General features: G+C 34.9%; 1 pseudogene; it reads left to right on the top strand.

The window, feature by feature from the left end:
• Positions 1 to 951: 951 nt before the first annotated feature.
• LOC117717607 (rho GTPase-activating protein 20-like) overlaps positions 952 to 16,826 on the top strand; it is a 29,161-nt pseudogene continuing 13,286 nt past the window's right edge.

The following is a 16,826-nucleotide window of genomic DNA, read 5'->3' as shown; positions in this document are numbered from 1 at the left end:
ACACACACACACACACACACTGATTTAATATTCAGTCTATCAAAATAAAATGGAATAGGCATGAATCTAAGAAGGATTTTGTCAAAATGTAAGAAAAGGAGAGAGGGTCAAACAAATAATCAGAACACATTGTATATGTATGTGAATTTCTCAAAGGACAAACTCAATAGAAAAGGATTGATGACAGAAGGAAATTTATGGTTCTAAGATTAATGTTTCTTACAAACACGTTTGATAAGATCAGAATGCTTGATAGGAACATGTTTCTTATTATTTGTTTAAATTATTGGAAAAATAATAATCTCTTTGGATGCTTGTACAAAATATGCTTGTATGTTTACTAAACGAGCCATTGTATTGAGGTGACATGACTTCCCAGCATACAGAAGGACAATGGAACATGTATTGAATCATACAATATTTCTATATTTACTTTAGAAAGATTATTAGATGTAATTAATTAAAATACAAAGTTTTAACTAATATTTTTGATATGGACATTATGTAAATAAAGCAAGATGGTTACTAATTAACACAATTAAGGGAAGAAATTTTGAAACATTTGGCTTTCTAAAATGGCATACACATACACACACACACACACACACACACACACACACACACTCACATATATTCATAGTATAGTCATTTTAAACACTCTCCAATCAGAAAATGATCAGGCTATGTCTATTCATGTGTATTGACAAGCTTGTATCCAGTAATTTCTTTCAGCATAGGCTTTCTTGTATTCCATCTACCATGGCTTGAACTGCACCTGAGTGATAAAATAGAGGAGTCCTCCTCTGCTCTGGGGCAGGAAGAACTGGGTATTTCTACAAGCAATTGCAACTACAATGCAAATCAAACTAACAGAGATACTTGATTCTCTTTCTAGAAATAAGAAAAAGTTTAAGATAAATGGATTATTCCACTGAATTACCATGGATGGTAATGGATGGTGAGGACCTCAGTATAGAAGAAATCCATACTTGCAAGACCCTTTTCTTGTTTCGGCCCACAGGAAACTTTTTGGCCACATTTCAGTTAGACTTATAGTATGGACCTGTATCACAAGAGGATAACTCTAAAAATTGTAGGGCAACTTAATGCTTCATAATTCACAGGTTAAGCCAGTTAATCAGAATGTTTGCAATATAAGGATCCATTTTAGTCTGATTGTACATAGGTTGCCAACTCAAAATTTCCCCTTCTTTGATGATTCTAGTTTATTTATACTTTCCACAACATACATTTCTCATGTATCTTCCTTAGTTTTTGATCTGATGTTCATCAGGACTCCAGAATATTCTTAGGGCAGAATGGAGGTGCACTGTCTTCAGGAAGGATGTGCACTTATCATATCCTTCACATTCCTTCCTCCACAATTTCTGGTATTATCTAGGTTTTGAAAGAAGACAAATTATTTTCTCTCCAATAATACTGTACAGCATAATTAAATTTGATCAATACCTCCCATACTCCCCAGTTAATTTCCATAAAACATAGTATTTAATAGAACTGAACTAAAAATAGTTACTCAGAGAATACTCAAGTATTTGAATATCTGTGTAGTAGAGTACCACTGGTGTCTAATGGTTAACTGATGAGGATAAAGTTCAAGGGATAAGATTCCATTGGACTGGCAGATGATAGAAACACACACATTAGCTTATTTTGATATTCTTTAGCTCAGTGGCCAGGCTCTTCTAAGCCTTCCTCAGCTATCATGCCCTTTTGTTCACTCCCAGCTCAACACCTCTGAATCTGTCCTCAACTTTGTTTGCTCAGTCACCTTTGTCCTAGCTCAGCACCCTAAATCTACCCTCAGCATGATTGTATTTCCAATATCCCCTCTGCAACCGCAGGCAAGTTGAGGAAGCAGCCAACGGCCAATCTGCCTTAGAGCTCACAAGGTCGGTGATTCTTTCACCCTCTGTAGCATGGTGAATCTTTTTCTCCTCCCCTGCATCTGCTAGCCTCCCTGTGGTAAAATTACTGACTATTCCACTCAGCTAATCGGCCATTATCACTTTTATTGATGGATCAACTCAATTGCATGTGAACAGGACCTTCAGTGTTCACGTGCAGATCCTGATAAAAGCATCAGAACCACCCTCTACATATTACCAAGTACCTATGAGGTTTCCTGATATGTCACTTTTTATTTTAATGATATTAGATGTGTTGCGTGTGTAGGTTGAGGGGCACAGGCAAATGATCTCTCTCTCTCTCTCTCTCTCTCTCTCTCTCTCTCTCTCTCTCTCTCTCTGTGTGTGTGTGTGTAGGATGATGAGGGGCACAGGCAAAATCCACCCTTCTGATAAAAATGGTTGTAGGCAGACTCTGCAGTGGGTGATCAGTTAATGGTAGAAACATGAATGTACCAGTCTTTGGGTAAGAATCAGTCTGTAGTTCCACAGGAAGTTACAGGCAATATCTATATGACTATTCAACTTAAGGTCTGGATGTTACAACCATGGCAAAAAGGAGTAGAAAATTCTGTGAATAAAGATCTCTTCAGCATTGATTTTCAGAAAGAGGAAACAATGTACACCTTAGCTTACAGAAAAAAAAAAAACACTACCTCAAACAGGGTTGTGAGGTTGTGGGGAAGAGGAGTAGTAGCTTTGGGTAAGGGTTGATGTTTGGATAAGAATAACACTGAGTAACAAGATAATGTTGATGACTATAAGTCACTGAATGTGTTAAATATCAATGAGGTCTAACTCATTCAACATAAAATTTACAGTTATAAAATGTTAGCATTGTGAATTCTCCTTTACCCATCTTACATTAGACTGTTACATGGTACAGTGGAATAGTGGTAGACTTATAATTAATTTGTACCAGGAAAGTTAATGTGAGGAGTCACAGAAATGAAGCACTAGTTTCTAGGATATCCTGTCTTGCATACCAATTCTGTAATTCACACAACAAAATAAAAAATACTGTTTTTCTTAGAGGGTGTTTGCCCTGGGTTAAGTGCTTTCTAACCAAAGGTAATAGGTATTACCTGTAGTTTAGTGTGAATAATGATACCTCCTGTGTTAACTTGAACCCATGTTAAGAGGACATCATCTTAACTACATATATATATATATATATATATACATATATGTATATATATATATATATACATATATGTATATATATATATGCTAAAACTAAGAGTAATTGTTGGTCCAGCCATAGTTAAACAGCTCTTGGAACATAGTCAAGTCTTGACATTCCCAACTAGTTTCCACACTGTATTCAACTTCTTGTCATACAAGTGTTCCACTGAAACATGCCATTCAGAAGGGCAGTCATGTGGAGAATACCATCTACACCTGCACCCTCAGGATGACCATTGTTTATAATAATTTTTATGAGCAATAATCTTAAAAGTCTTAGCATTGTCAAAACTCTAATCCTGTTTTTCACTTTTAACATTACAGTTCGAAAGAACAGAGATATCAATGGTACTATTTTCTCAAAAGGTATTTTACTTGTGATTATACTTTATTCCTCCCTGATGTGAGAATTGCAGTCTGTGCTTCATTTCTTTCTTTAAAATATATTTGGTAGACTGTCTCCAAATATGTTGTTGATTAGATGGTCGTGGATACTGCTTTAGATTCTCTTGTCTATTGCATATTTCATTTAATTTCGAGGAAGTTCTGCATTCATTGTCTCCTCTTTACATTGGAGTAAACAGTACTCTTCAGTCTTATTTTAAATTCCACTCCATAGATGTTACTCTACTATGGCCATTAAAACCATCTGCTACTTCCTCCTTTAAGGTCAAGCAGATTTTTGCCTTTTCTTTGTGTATTAGTCACAGAACTTTCTCTAGAGCCACAGAACTTATGGACTGTCTCTATATAGTAAGGGAATTTACTGTAATGACTTACAGTCTGTAGTCCTACAAATGAAACAATGGGCAGCTGTGAATGGGAAGTCAAAAAACCTAGAAGTTGTTCAATCCATGAGGCTTGTTTGTTTCACCTGGCCTTCTGTATAAACTGGAACCCTGAAGAAGTAGATATCAACAGATGTACTGACAGTAAGTGCAAGCAGGCAAAGAAAAGTGAATCTTTTTCCAATTTCCTTATCTAGACCTCCTGCAGAAGGTGTGGCTCAGATTGAAGGGGTGTACCACTACACCTACATCTGGACTTTACTTTGTCCCAGGCTGACTTTGAACTATGAGATCCACTTCCCTCAGTCTCTAGTGATTAATGGTGGGTAGGTTCTATCTTGCCTGGGCCTAAGCTTTTCATAGCCACTATGCTCCAAGATCTCCATGTCAAGGTGCAAGTCAGAAGCCTGTGACTTCTGGCCTTAAGATCTGGATCACATGTGTGCCCTCTATTTCTGCACTGTGATTCATTCCAGATGTATTCAAGTTGAAAACACACCTTGCAAACAACAAGTTCTTAGGACTTGCTGTGCTTCTTAGATCAATGTGACCATGTCTTTGTTTCTGAAACATTTTCAAATATTCTCAAATCCAATAATGGGTATTGCTGAACTGATTGTCTTGTATTTAACACTAAGATGCTACTTATAAAATATTAACAGTGATTAGCTTAAAATAAGCTACTAGCAAATGACTTTTACTATATTGTGTCTTTTTATTGCATTTGAGCAGATCTGTTAATGAAGCCAAGAAGAGAATCAAGATAAAGTTCTCACTGCAGATATTCACTGAGGACATCCCAAGCTGTGACAGTGTATGTGAATACAAAACCAAAACTGATATTTCAAGTTCATAACTAACAGAGAGACAGGCAATTTGTAGAGTAATGGAAGATGGAAACCTAAGAAGAGGGTTGAGAAGAGAGATAGTAAGAATTCACAGATATGAAAAAGCTGTAAGTGTATGGCATAAACACATGTGTCTTTTATATGTGATTTATAGAAAGCAATATGAAGCAAGATTGGTTCTCATGCTAAAGCAACAAAAAAGAGGAAATATTTTTTCTTAAATGACTGAAAATTATTCAAGTAGTTGCAACACCATACATTGCCACATCAAGTATTATTAGAATTAAGCTGTTTTTCCCCTTCTTGCTTATTGATTATATATTAACATGTGTTGTTCAACTATTATTTATTTTAAAATATTTCTGTCTCATCAAAAATAATTGCTATTATATAAGATAATCACAAATAAATCTTAAAGCAAAATATTATCAAGAATTAATTTGCTCTCCACATTCACAAGTTTCATAACATTTTATCTCTGTCCTCTGCTCTTTCAGGATGTCTCTTACTGTGCGTCCTTGCACCAGCTTTGGAAGGCCAACTACATAATCATGGTTTTTTATCCTCATATTTATTTGAAAGTTTTAGGCATAGGGATATCTTTTCTTGTAACTTCTGTTTAGAAATCATTTTTATTAACTTACCATTGGGCTGTGTGTGTGTGTGTGTCACATGTGTGTACAGTGCTTAGGATAAAACTCATGACCTCTCACATACTACATATTAGTTTTATCATTGAGTTACACCCATAGCTATTAAATAATTGACTATTTTTCTAATACTTATATTATTGTTCCATTTTCATTATCTGGTTTAGTGCAGATCAGAATCTTAACTGTTATGTAGCATGCAGAGCATTGAAGAGCATTCCTACTGTAAAGCAGAATAGAATGTAGCTCAGATGATTGCCATCTCTCTGACTTCTATAAAGGCTAATGGATATAAAATGCACTTAGAGGCAGTATTCTTAAATGTTACTGTTGAAATTGCACTAAACTTACTAAGGTGTGTATAATGATCATCATGCAATTTGATCTTCATACATTCTAGTTTATACAAAACAGTAATTAAAGAGAAATATGTAGTATAAAGGTAATTTCTAATCAGTGACATAAATTAGGAAAACACTCACTAGTTTGGCTGAAACAGATGTGTCCTCGGGACAGAGAAGAGCAGAAGAGCAGAGAGTCCTGTAGGGAAATATTCTTTTGCCTTTGCTCCTTAATTTCAGCTATGGTAAATGCTCAGTATTGTATACAAGCAATCTCCCTGATGTTTTTCAACACCATTGTGACTTAGATCCAATTCCTTTAAAGTTATCATTTTTACTGATTTTTGCCCATGACTCTAGTGCTTTCATATTTTATTCTGCCACAATTACTGAAAAATTTTTGCGTAGTTCAGAAGGTTGGTAATAGATACTTTTTAGTTTTGCTTCATGTGATGATATGTGTATTTCCCTTTTGTCCTTGAATAGATATTTTTAGAACATAAATACTTTCTTCTAATTTAAATAAATATTCTCCATCACTTATCTTTCTCAGTGTTCTCTAGTGAGTATTCAGAAGTGATTTTTCCTGCTGGTTTTTTTTTTGATTTTATGTTTACAGTTTGACCTTTTAGGTTTGAGACTTCCTTGAATCATCCATGTATTTCAGTACACTTAAGATAAACCTGTATTTTTTCTATGAATGAATTAGGAAAATGGTTTTTTTTGCTATTCTTACTTAAATATTTCTTTTCCTCCCAGTTTTTTCTGTTTTTCTTATTCTTAGGGTTGAACATAGATCCCTCAATCTCTGTTTATATTTTAAAATACATAGGTGCAGATGATTTTAGAATTCTTTTTATTTGATAATGTCATATAAGTATAGAAATCCACTGCCAAATAACCTGCATGAATCCCAAGATATCCCCAAACCTCTCCCTAAGTTGCACATATATTCTCCTATTCTTGACTTCAAATACAAATATATAAAATATTGACTTTTGGCTTAAGATTGTAGGGATAACTACTAACTACACTGTCTTCATGAGTCAATGTGTTAGACAGTCAAAACTATCTGAGGGTATATTTCATTTTTTCTACATTAAACATATTTTATGTAATATTGAACAATTATTAAAAACTTATTTTTCTCATAGTATGAATATGTGATCTATTATAAGGTTGATCTTCTCACCTGAGAATTATGTACATATTCCTGGTTCACCATTAGTCAAGAAATATTTTAAAATTCCCAGTTTTCTTTTCATTCTTATGCTTTCAAAACATTAATTTTAGAACTATTTTGTTTAAAAAGACTCTATGTCTTTAAATGTGTTTGTTTTAAAAACAAAATCACCATTGGGAAGAAATGCTCCCATCTTTGCAATTATTAGTTAGCTCTTAATATGTTTGAAATGCTCTGGGAACCAATATTTTACAATAATGTCAACTAAGGTCCTATGTGAGTTATTTGTCTAGCTCATGTGTACTTTTCTATAATAATACTTTGTTGTTTTAAAACTGTACAGAAGTTTTCAGACATTCAACAAAGTATCAAAAGTTTTACTTTTAAAATTTTTATTAGGCTCACTCTGTGTGTGTGTGTGTGTATGACTTCTTTCATGTGTGTGCGTTACTTCATGCATGTGTGTTTGTGTATGTGTTCAAATGTGTCCTTCTAGAATACGTGATTTCTGAGCCTGAGCTATATTTTCATTCAGAGTTGACTAAAATCTACATTCTGGGCAAATGCACACATTGGTTTCTTCCTATTTACATTACAACCACAAGAACAGAGCTGTTCTTACACATTCTAAGATGTTTTCGCATAATTATTAGTCTATACATAGCCAGATGTAAAATCACTTAGTTTAAGGTGTTCTTGTTCATAGAATGTAAGTATCCTGGCATGTTATGATAGTGTCTTGGATGAATCTTCAGCAACACACACACACACACACACACACACACACACACACACACTCACAATTATTTTCAGGGTAATAGGTTATACCCAGTGGTTAGAAGACAAATAAAAACTCTGTGAAAGAGGTGACTTAAGTGGTTTTCTTCGGTCTTGGTTCAAGGTTGTTTATGGATAGTGAGGGGGCACTTATGCTATGTTTCTTATTTAAGGGATTGTTTTGTAGACACTTACAAAGCTTATTTCAGATAGCTGATACCGTAGAAACTATCTTTATAAAGATATACCTATCCACTCACTGTCATGCACCATGGTGATATATTAGAATTCCAGTATATCAGTGCTATCTTCTCAGATTCCTATCATTTGATTTCATGCTATTTTCTTCTTGCTGTCTTCCTAGGACTCTGGGGCAGATTCTAAATGTGAGAGGGAGTAGAGAGCTAATCATACAAGTACCTTGCTTGTTCTTGGTAGTATTAAGTGGTGACATTTCTAAAATATTCATTTTTGCTTCCTAGCTCTATCACCATTACATATTTCAGTGTTGTATGTCTGTATATCACAAAACTATATGAAAAGCTTGATATGGACAGAGTATTCACTCATCTTTTGTTTGTTTTGTTTATTAATTTTTTGGGGGTTAATTTGTGTTTGTTTTTTTCTGTTTTTTTAAAATTGCAGCTGCTATTTACTCTGACTTTTCTAGAACTGTGCACATGCTGCTCATCAAAGTAAGGGTGTAAAATGGTGTAAGTCTAGATGGGAAGCAAAGGTTGTGCTCTATGTTAACCTGGCTCCCTGCCTGTCCACTGGCATAAAGTAAGAAATATCAGGATGCTGAGCTCCTGCATGGCTACTCAGTCTTCCTTTATCATACACAACCTGTTATGGTTATGCTTGCATACCAAGAACCCATGTATTTAATTTCATGATAAATATGTTAGACTGACAGTCTTCCAGAGTTATTTCAAGTGAAGAAAACAAGATATTTATTCTATATTAAAGTTTCCATTACAGACTGTAGATTATAAGTAATGATGAGACAATAACTAATTCTGTAATCATGAGCTTCAAAGTTATTTTATATTATTCTTCTCTGTACTTTTCATAGCCTTTATGTATAACACAACAAACATGGATATGGTGAATGATATAATTGAGAAGTTACTACCAATGATAAGAATGCCTGTAAGTTATTTTCGAGTTACTTTGATTTAAAATTGAATTTTGTTTTCAAGATCCACATATGTGCAAACGTGTATGCATATAAATAATACAAATGAAAATCATAATGAATTTACAAATCATAATTTACAATCTTCTGCTTTTGGAACTAACAGCATTTAAGATATAATAATAGTCTTGAGAGGGACTTTTTTTTAAATTTCTTGTCTACGTTTCCATAGAAGTGAAACTCATAGCCCAATGGTATTGAGCTATCACTATTTTCCTATCACTAGAGAATATAGAAGCATTATAATAAAGGGAAATTAATTGGTCATATGCAAACAGCTAATGTTAAGGTTGCCATCTTACTGGCAACAAGATTTTTCTTTCCTTCTTTCTCTCTTCCTCTTTCTTTCTTTCTTTCTTTCTTTCTTTCTTTCTTTTCATTAAAATTTTATTGTACTTCTTTAAGGTATATAATTCCTATCCTCCCACATTTCTTCCTGTTTTGATTTCTCTTTTTATGGAGGTGTAAGTGTGCATGTTTCAATGTATTGTTGTTGTTTTTAATCTTTAATGAATGTATTTATGTATTTATTTCTGTGTTCTTTCTGTCTGCATACATATCTGTATATTTGGTCTTTTGTTTTTAAATGTACAGGTATATCTGTGCAATTCTCTCTCTCTCTTTCTCTCTCTCTGTGTGCATGTGCATGTGCGTGTGTGTTTCTCCGAATGTTTGTATATCCCTCTCTAATTACTTCCTGTGAGTTTGTATGATGATTCTCTGAGTGTCAGTCGTTTTCTCTGTGTCTATCATTCTTTTTCTCTCTGTCTCTCTCACTCTCTCCTTGCATTATTGGCTGGTGGGGGTAGGAGTGTCTGCTTGAGTAAATTTTTGTCACCTAGTGTAATACTTAAAAACTCTTTGGTACAATTCCTTGATTTTAACCATGAATCAATAAGAAAGTACAATTAATGGTAACTCCAGTTAGAGCATATTATTATTCAGTCACTATTGTAGGTTCCTAACAATTTCAACAAAATGTTCTATTTATATGATTGTTTCAAATGGATCCACAACGCTGTATGCAATAATTATGTTGTGGAACTTCTTTCCAGTATCTGGCCTGTTTTTCAGGTTAGACACATCTTCATCCTCTCCACAGATTGGCTGTCTCAGAATGAAAGCCAATGGTTGTGTGTACTCCTAGGCATTCTCAAAGCCTCTCTGGTTTTTTTTTTGTTTTTTGTTTTTTGTTTTTTTTTTTTTTGTTATTTTTCTCACTGTTGCTGAAGTAACCATATCTTTCGAATATTCTTTATCTAGTCATCAGAGTCACTATGAGTATATGACTATCTTGGGTAGTAGGATGTGTGCTCATGTCAAGTCAACATTCAATATTCCACTGACAGACTGGAGAGACCTATGTGAGTCATGTTGTAATAATATTGGTCTTTGTTAGTGTTGATGGCTGAATGCAATTTCTTATTCTACTGTGGATCAATAGGCCAAGGTTCCCTGAGAAAGGAAAGGCAACTACCCAAGGGTTTTCTCCTGAATTCAGTCCTGATGTCTCAAACCTGTGGTCAGAAGACATGACATTAATACAGGTCCTAATAATTTCCCTGCTAGAGAGCTGGAAATTGTAAGTAAAGAAAATCACTAGATTCTTCAAGACTCTACTGTCAGACTATTTTGATGGTTGGTTCTTTTTGGCTCCCAGAACATTGAAGATTACCAACTGTGGTTCTGTCCTGGTTGTGAGGAAGCTCCAAGAGCACTCTAAGGTAAGTAAAAGGAAAATCTAAGGAAGGACTAGCTGAGTCCTTCAGTGGTCTAAGCCTGAAGTCTTAGTGTTTTCATTATTTAGTCTTAAATATAAATACACTCTAAAGCAAAATAATCAAGCAGTATTTCATTCATTAAATTCATAACGAATACCTTTAATATAGACTTCAGGCACACGACAACATCATATTATGGAAAAAAAAGAACAAAGAAGGGATTGACATAGCCAATAGAATTACTTATAGAGTGCCAGGCTCCAAACCATATGAAAAAATATATATTAAAATTAATATAAAATTAAAAATTTTAAATTAATATAAAGCGAGACAAGTAAAACAAGATTATTATGATGTAAAAATCTTATTGATATCAAGAATACAACAAGTAAGTCTTAATGCTGTCAAAGTAGAACACAGCAAAAGTCTGCCATACAAGGTGCTCTGATGGGTTTAACTAAAGTGATACATTGAAAATTTTTTCCTAGATTATAGAGTTCTCAGCTTACACATCCTTACTTTATCATAATATCCCTGTAAGTCTCCTAATGCTTAGGGTGTTCAGTCTACATTGTCCAGAAGATGAAGGAGACATAGAAGAGAGCAGTGTATGCTAAATCCCATTGGAAGCGTTGCTCACACTCATTATTATATTTAAATTTGTATTCTTATTTTCTTCTTATAGGCTACGAGTATCCACATGATATTATAATGACCAACTTTCAAAATAATTTCAGTAGATCAAACTCAAAAATTTTCACAGCTTTTCCTCCCTTGCCTGGGCTGTTTGTAAACAACCTCAACTCGGATTCACAGGGACAATTCATCTTAAAGCCCAGAGACTCAGCTAGAATCCAGTAGCAAAGTGAGTCATCTACCTTCCTTCAAGTATTATCTCAGTTCCCTTTTCAATGTGGCATAAAATATCAATGCATGTTGTCATTTTCTTGCTTGAGGGAGGGGCAGTGTAGAAAACAAACCTAAAACAAAACAGTATTTCTGAGGTCCAGCTTGAGATCTCTATATTCAGATATCAAGCTTGATTATAGGGAGAACATTCCATTTGTTCCAGACAGATAGTCAATGTAAGCTGGTATGCCAAGATACCACTACATGCACATAAGTGTGTGTGCACACACATCTTTTGTCCCAATAGAATATGCTTTCACACAGTTTCATGATCAAAGTAGAAAATGACCTAAGAACTTCATTTAAACTGTTGTATTGCAAGAGAATGAGAAAAGTTGTATGTGTCGAATTGAAGATAATCTGTTTCAGACTAAAGTAGAAGTAACATTAATCTCCTAGCTCAGACACTAATCACATTTCAATTCATTCAAAAACCATATTTTTGTGTCTTTTACACCTGTATCTTGATTTCAAATAGACCTCATACTGAAGTTTTAGGGCTTTTGACATTTTTAAAGTATTGTTTCAAATAATAACATAATTTCATTATTTACACATTTACTCTTACATACTACTTCCTCCCCTTATTTCCTTTAATTTTTTGATTTTCTAAAGTACTTGTTGTGCATATATATACATATGCTTAAATTGATGTGAATATTAAGACATACATACACACACAAACTTATACATCATATTCATTCTGTATCATATTACTTATAGTTTCAGGCCTGACTATTTTGTTTAAGGCAAATAGCCAGTATGTTCGACACTTAACAAGACTATTATATATTTTTTGAGTCCTTTGATTACTTTTAATATTTTTGTTTTAAGTAGCATATATAAGATTTCATTATTATCCAGTTTTTAAAATGAAGACTTAGAAGAGAAAAAGAAAACTTTGATCTGAGCTTTGAACTTATACTACTAGAAACAGGATTCAGAGTTTAAAAAAAATAGTCATGTATATGTTCTCATGAAGGGAACATACTGATGAAAAGATAAATGGTTCTTCTAAAAGCTCAACAAGAAATCTGAGAATGGGAAGAGCTTCACTATGACATTTGAAGACAATAGAAATCAGATTGATGTGAATAAACATGAGGGTGGCTATGAAAACAGATATGACTACTGAAGCAACTTGCCTGTACATAGTTAAGGGAACTTGTTCAATTAGATATCATGTAGCTTATGGTGCAAAGAGACTTAGACAGCATCATCTTGTGAGAATTCCCACTGGATCATGTCTTAGAGAACACTAGATCATGTCTTAGAAACATCTCTAAGATTAATAGGAGTGTATAGGAAATAAGAATATATAGACAATACAGTATGATTAACCCATTACAATGGAGATAGTATGCAATTAATATTTGGTTTTGTAAAAGAGCTGTATAAATTACACTATTCAAGGTAATGATCACGTCTCCTCCTTATATGCAAACAGAAGACATAATAAGAAACAAAGATCTTGTATAATATGTTTCTATAGGGGCTCTGTGCCCCAACAGGACCAAGTGTACACTGTCTCAAGTGTTACTAAGAGAGGGAACCTTTTTGGAAAAGAGCTGAGTTCCCTTTGTCATGATGGCAATGTTCCCACAGCAATTCTGGTAAGTCTTGCATGCTTCATTTCTGGCTTTCCTAAGGAAAATCTGATTAAAAAAAGTATTTCCTGAAATTTCAGGGTTAATATTACGGATGGATGTGTACAACAACAGATGGAGGCACAAAACCTGTTTGTGGTCCTCTTTGTCCATGACAACCTCTGCACTGCACCTGTGCATAACACTGGGCTGGTTCTCAGGAGCAAACAGTGCTCTGTGCTGGATGACACATGACAGGCATTTCCCTTTCTTCCTCTCAGGACATTCTGTCCCTCATAAACAAGAAATGACCTATAACCGAGGGCATATTTATCATATCTCCTGATGGTACATTGTGCAAAACATTAATGGAAAAGTTGGATTCTGGGGAAGAGGTGGATATAAAACATCAATCAGTGCATGTACTGGCATGGCTCTTAAAGGTAGGGAACATCCTTGTATCATCCACCCTCAGGATTCCTCTGAATCTACATGAGTAGACTTTGTCATGCATTCCTCTGAGTGATAGTAGACACATATGACAGAAAACTGGTAAAGTCAATGGTTCCTCTGCTGTTCATAGCATAAGGAAAAGGGATTCAGACAAAACTCCAGTCAGAATGAGCAGTAATAGCACTATCATTCATTTGATCTTTTTCATGTGGTTATGTGGAAGGTCACGTCATACATTCATGCAAGTGTCACTTCGTATGTATGCCTAGTCAGATGCATATGATTTCCAGTGTTCTTCATTCTCTTTCACTATATATTTTATTTTTTTTACTGAGAGGCAGATTTCTCTTTTTTAGTATAGAGTATGTGACTCCTTCCTGTATCTCTTTGCTACACATACCAAGTATGATCTCATGATCTGCTTGTCTCTATCTTACAAAATATTGGTACTTACATGCAGGTCCTGAAGACTGTGAAACAGGTATTCTTAATCACTCTGCCATACCTTCAGCATCATAAAATGTTGTTTTTTATTTTGTTATTAAAATTCAAATTCAACTACTTCGTTTTATTCCTTCTTTTCCCTTGCTCTAAGTTTTTATCCCCTCAGTCTCCCACATCTGCTAAAACACATGGCCCATTTCCATTTACTATTATTATTATATAGATAAAACTGATTCCACAAATATGTTCTAACAATCTAATAAATCCATTATCTTTGGTACTATATAGACTTTTTTTTGAGCTAACCAATTGTGACTGACTTACAAATTAGGGGTTCCCTTTGGGAAACACTAATTTTCTCACACTTTGTAGTATTTATGTGCATGTAGTATTTATGAAGTGTTTCTTCACAAGATTTACTTATTTTCAGTTAGTGTTACTAACATGGATGATGTTTTGTTCAGAAATTGTTTTAATGATCATATTATATTGTTGGACTATCAAAAGTGAAGCCATCCCACATTTCTAGGAGGCCCAATGTCACAGCAGATTTCCTAATCCTTTGGTGTACAATCTTTCTGACTCTTTTTACTAATGTGTGGAGCTATGGTTCAGGAGTTAGTATGTACTATGTATGGATCTTTTAGCCTCATGATTGTTTGCTCTCTTTACCTTGGATATCTGGGGTATTCTGTAATAGTCTCCATCCATTCCAAGAGAAACTTTGATGTGTGGGTAAGCGCTATATTATCAGTAAATACTAGCTTAAATACTTAGAACAGAGTTGAGAATCATGCTTTATTAGTGAAATGGTGACAGGACCTTTTCTTTCTTTTTTTTTTTATTGGATATTTTATTTACATTTCAGATGCCATCTTTAATAACATTAGGCAAAGGTAAAGAATGGTCCCTCCTGACCCTCGAGCTTGCCAGGTATGTCTGTGTCTTATTGCTACAAACTTGGGACCTCTTCCTTGGAAAGAAAGTGAACATCAGTAACTGTAGCCAGCCATGTGTAGTCAGAGCAATTTAAAGGCACAGTACCATCTGGGAAGTTTCCATTTTTCTGATTTGCTATCCTTGATACAACATGAATGTTAATTGTGATATTTCATGAAAAAAACCTTTTTTTATTAGATATTTTATTTACACTTCAGATGGCATCCCCTATCCCCATTCCCCCCCACACCCCTTAGGAAACCCCTATCCCATGCCCCCTTTTCCTTTTTGCATTTATACATTTTTTTAAAATAATGTTAATCATAGGCTTTATAAGTTTGGAATTGTTCAATCAGAGGTGTAACCCACTGACCGACCTAGATATAACAACTATCTTTGACTGGTGGAGATACATGAATATCTGCCTCCCTGTCTCCCCCCTCTTTCTCTCTTTCACCCAGCTTCTCCTCTCCTTCTTCTTCTCCTCTTCTTACTCCTTTTCTTCCTCTCAGTACTCCTCCTACCTTAGCTCCTCCTACACATCACCCTTCCTGTTAAAATGAAACTTTTCTCTCAAAATACAATTAGAGCATAATTATGCCAATTTGTACCAGTGAGGTACAGGATAGTCCTAATCCCAGTCCATCCTTTTGTTGACTAACCAGCTCCTCTGTCATCTATTCTAACTAAAACATGTAGTTCTGAACCTGGCTTTAGGATGAATGTCAGCTGACGACCATCCACTCAAATCTTTTCTCTTAAGGTCAATAGCTATATGTTTTCAACCCCATCAGAAATCCAGAATGACTGAGTTAACTATAATTGTGGGAAGCACAAATCATAGTTTCTAAAACTTAGCCAATTTATAGAGACCTCTGAATACCTGGACACTCGCTCTACTTCAAAACGTTGGAGCATCTGTTCTTCTGCCTTCTGGCCCAGGATCATCTGACAGACCTTAGTGCTGCAGAATTATTAAGGGCTGATTACTCTGTCTAGGCAGATATAATCAGTCGACTATTCTGCAAGTGTGTCCTTTTCTGGATAGTAATTTGTCTGTAGAAGGAAAGTGGCAATTCTTGCCTAGTGGCTGTCTCGCCACAACTGGAGTAACTCCAAGGATGCTCAATTTCTTCTTAGAATTCAGTATAGGAAGCTGTCTGGAGCAGACAGGTCTCTAATGAAAATGAACATTAATACTGAAATGTTTGTCATGTCACTTCTAAGGATTTCTGATGTTTTGAAAACCAGCTATCCATGTAAGGTAATCTGGACTGTTGCCTGTTAACTCCAGTCAGCTATTTCTAAATAAAACATAGAGAACACCCTTATAATAAACTCCAAGTCATGAATTTGCTATAGTCCCTTAACTCACAAGCTGACCATCTCAAATCAGTTAAAAAAAGTTAAAGAAGGACTGGGTCTAAGCTTTGTATTCCTAAATGTGTTATACTGGTACAATGCCTAAGAGAGTAACAATATTCATCTCACTCTTATATCACTAAGAAGCTCATGCCAATGAAAACCTTAAAATTTGTAAACAAAGTAAATTGGTGCCATTTAAGAATTTATATCCTCATCTTGATATTAATTATACAGATTTCTACTAATAGGTTATGGCTATGCAATAAACCCTAGCTAATCCTCTCTATTCTGACAAAACCACTACTTTTCCCTAGAAAGACAGCCCAACATTTACCACCTTAGTCCAGGGAATAGGGGCGCTGACTCATCATTAGCTTCTTCAAGCTGATTATGGGTGTTGAGATATTAGAAGAGGAGGGGGGGGGAGAGCAAATTGACAATCCTCTGATGCTGTGTCTTCGCTGCCTCCAGATGGAATTCTTGGACCTCAGAGGTTTAAGCAGGTCTGCCC

Source organism: Arvicanthis niloticus, chromosome 12 (assembly GCF_011762505.2).
Source record: "Arvicanthis niloticus isolate mArvNil1 chromosome 12, mArvNil1.pat.X, whole genome shotgun sequence".
NCBI classification, from domain to species: Eukaryota; Metazoa; Chordata; class Mammalia; order Rodentia; family Muridae; genus Arvicanthis; species Arvicanthis niloticus.
Note: the sequence above shows the minus strand (reverse complement) of the source record. Positions and strands in the feature narration are given on the sequence as shown.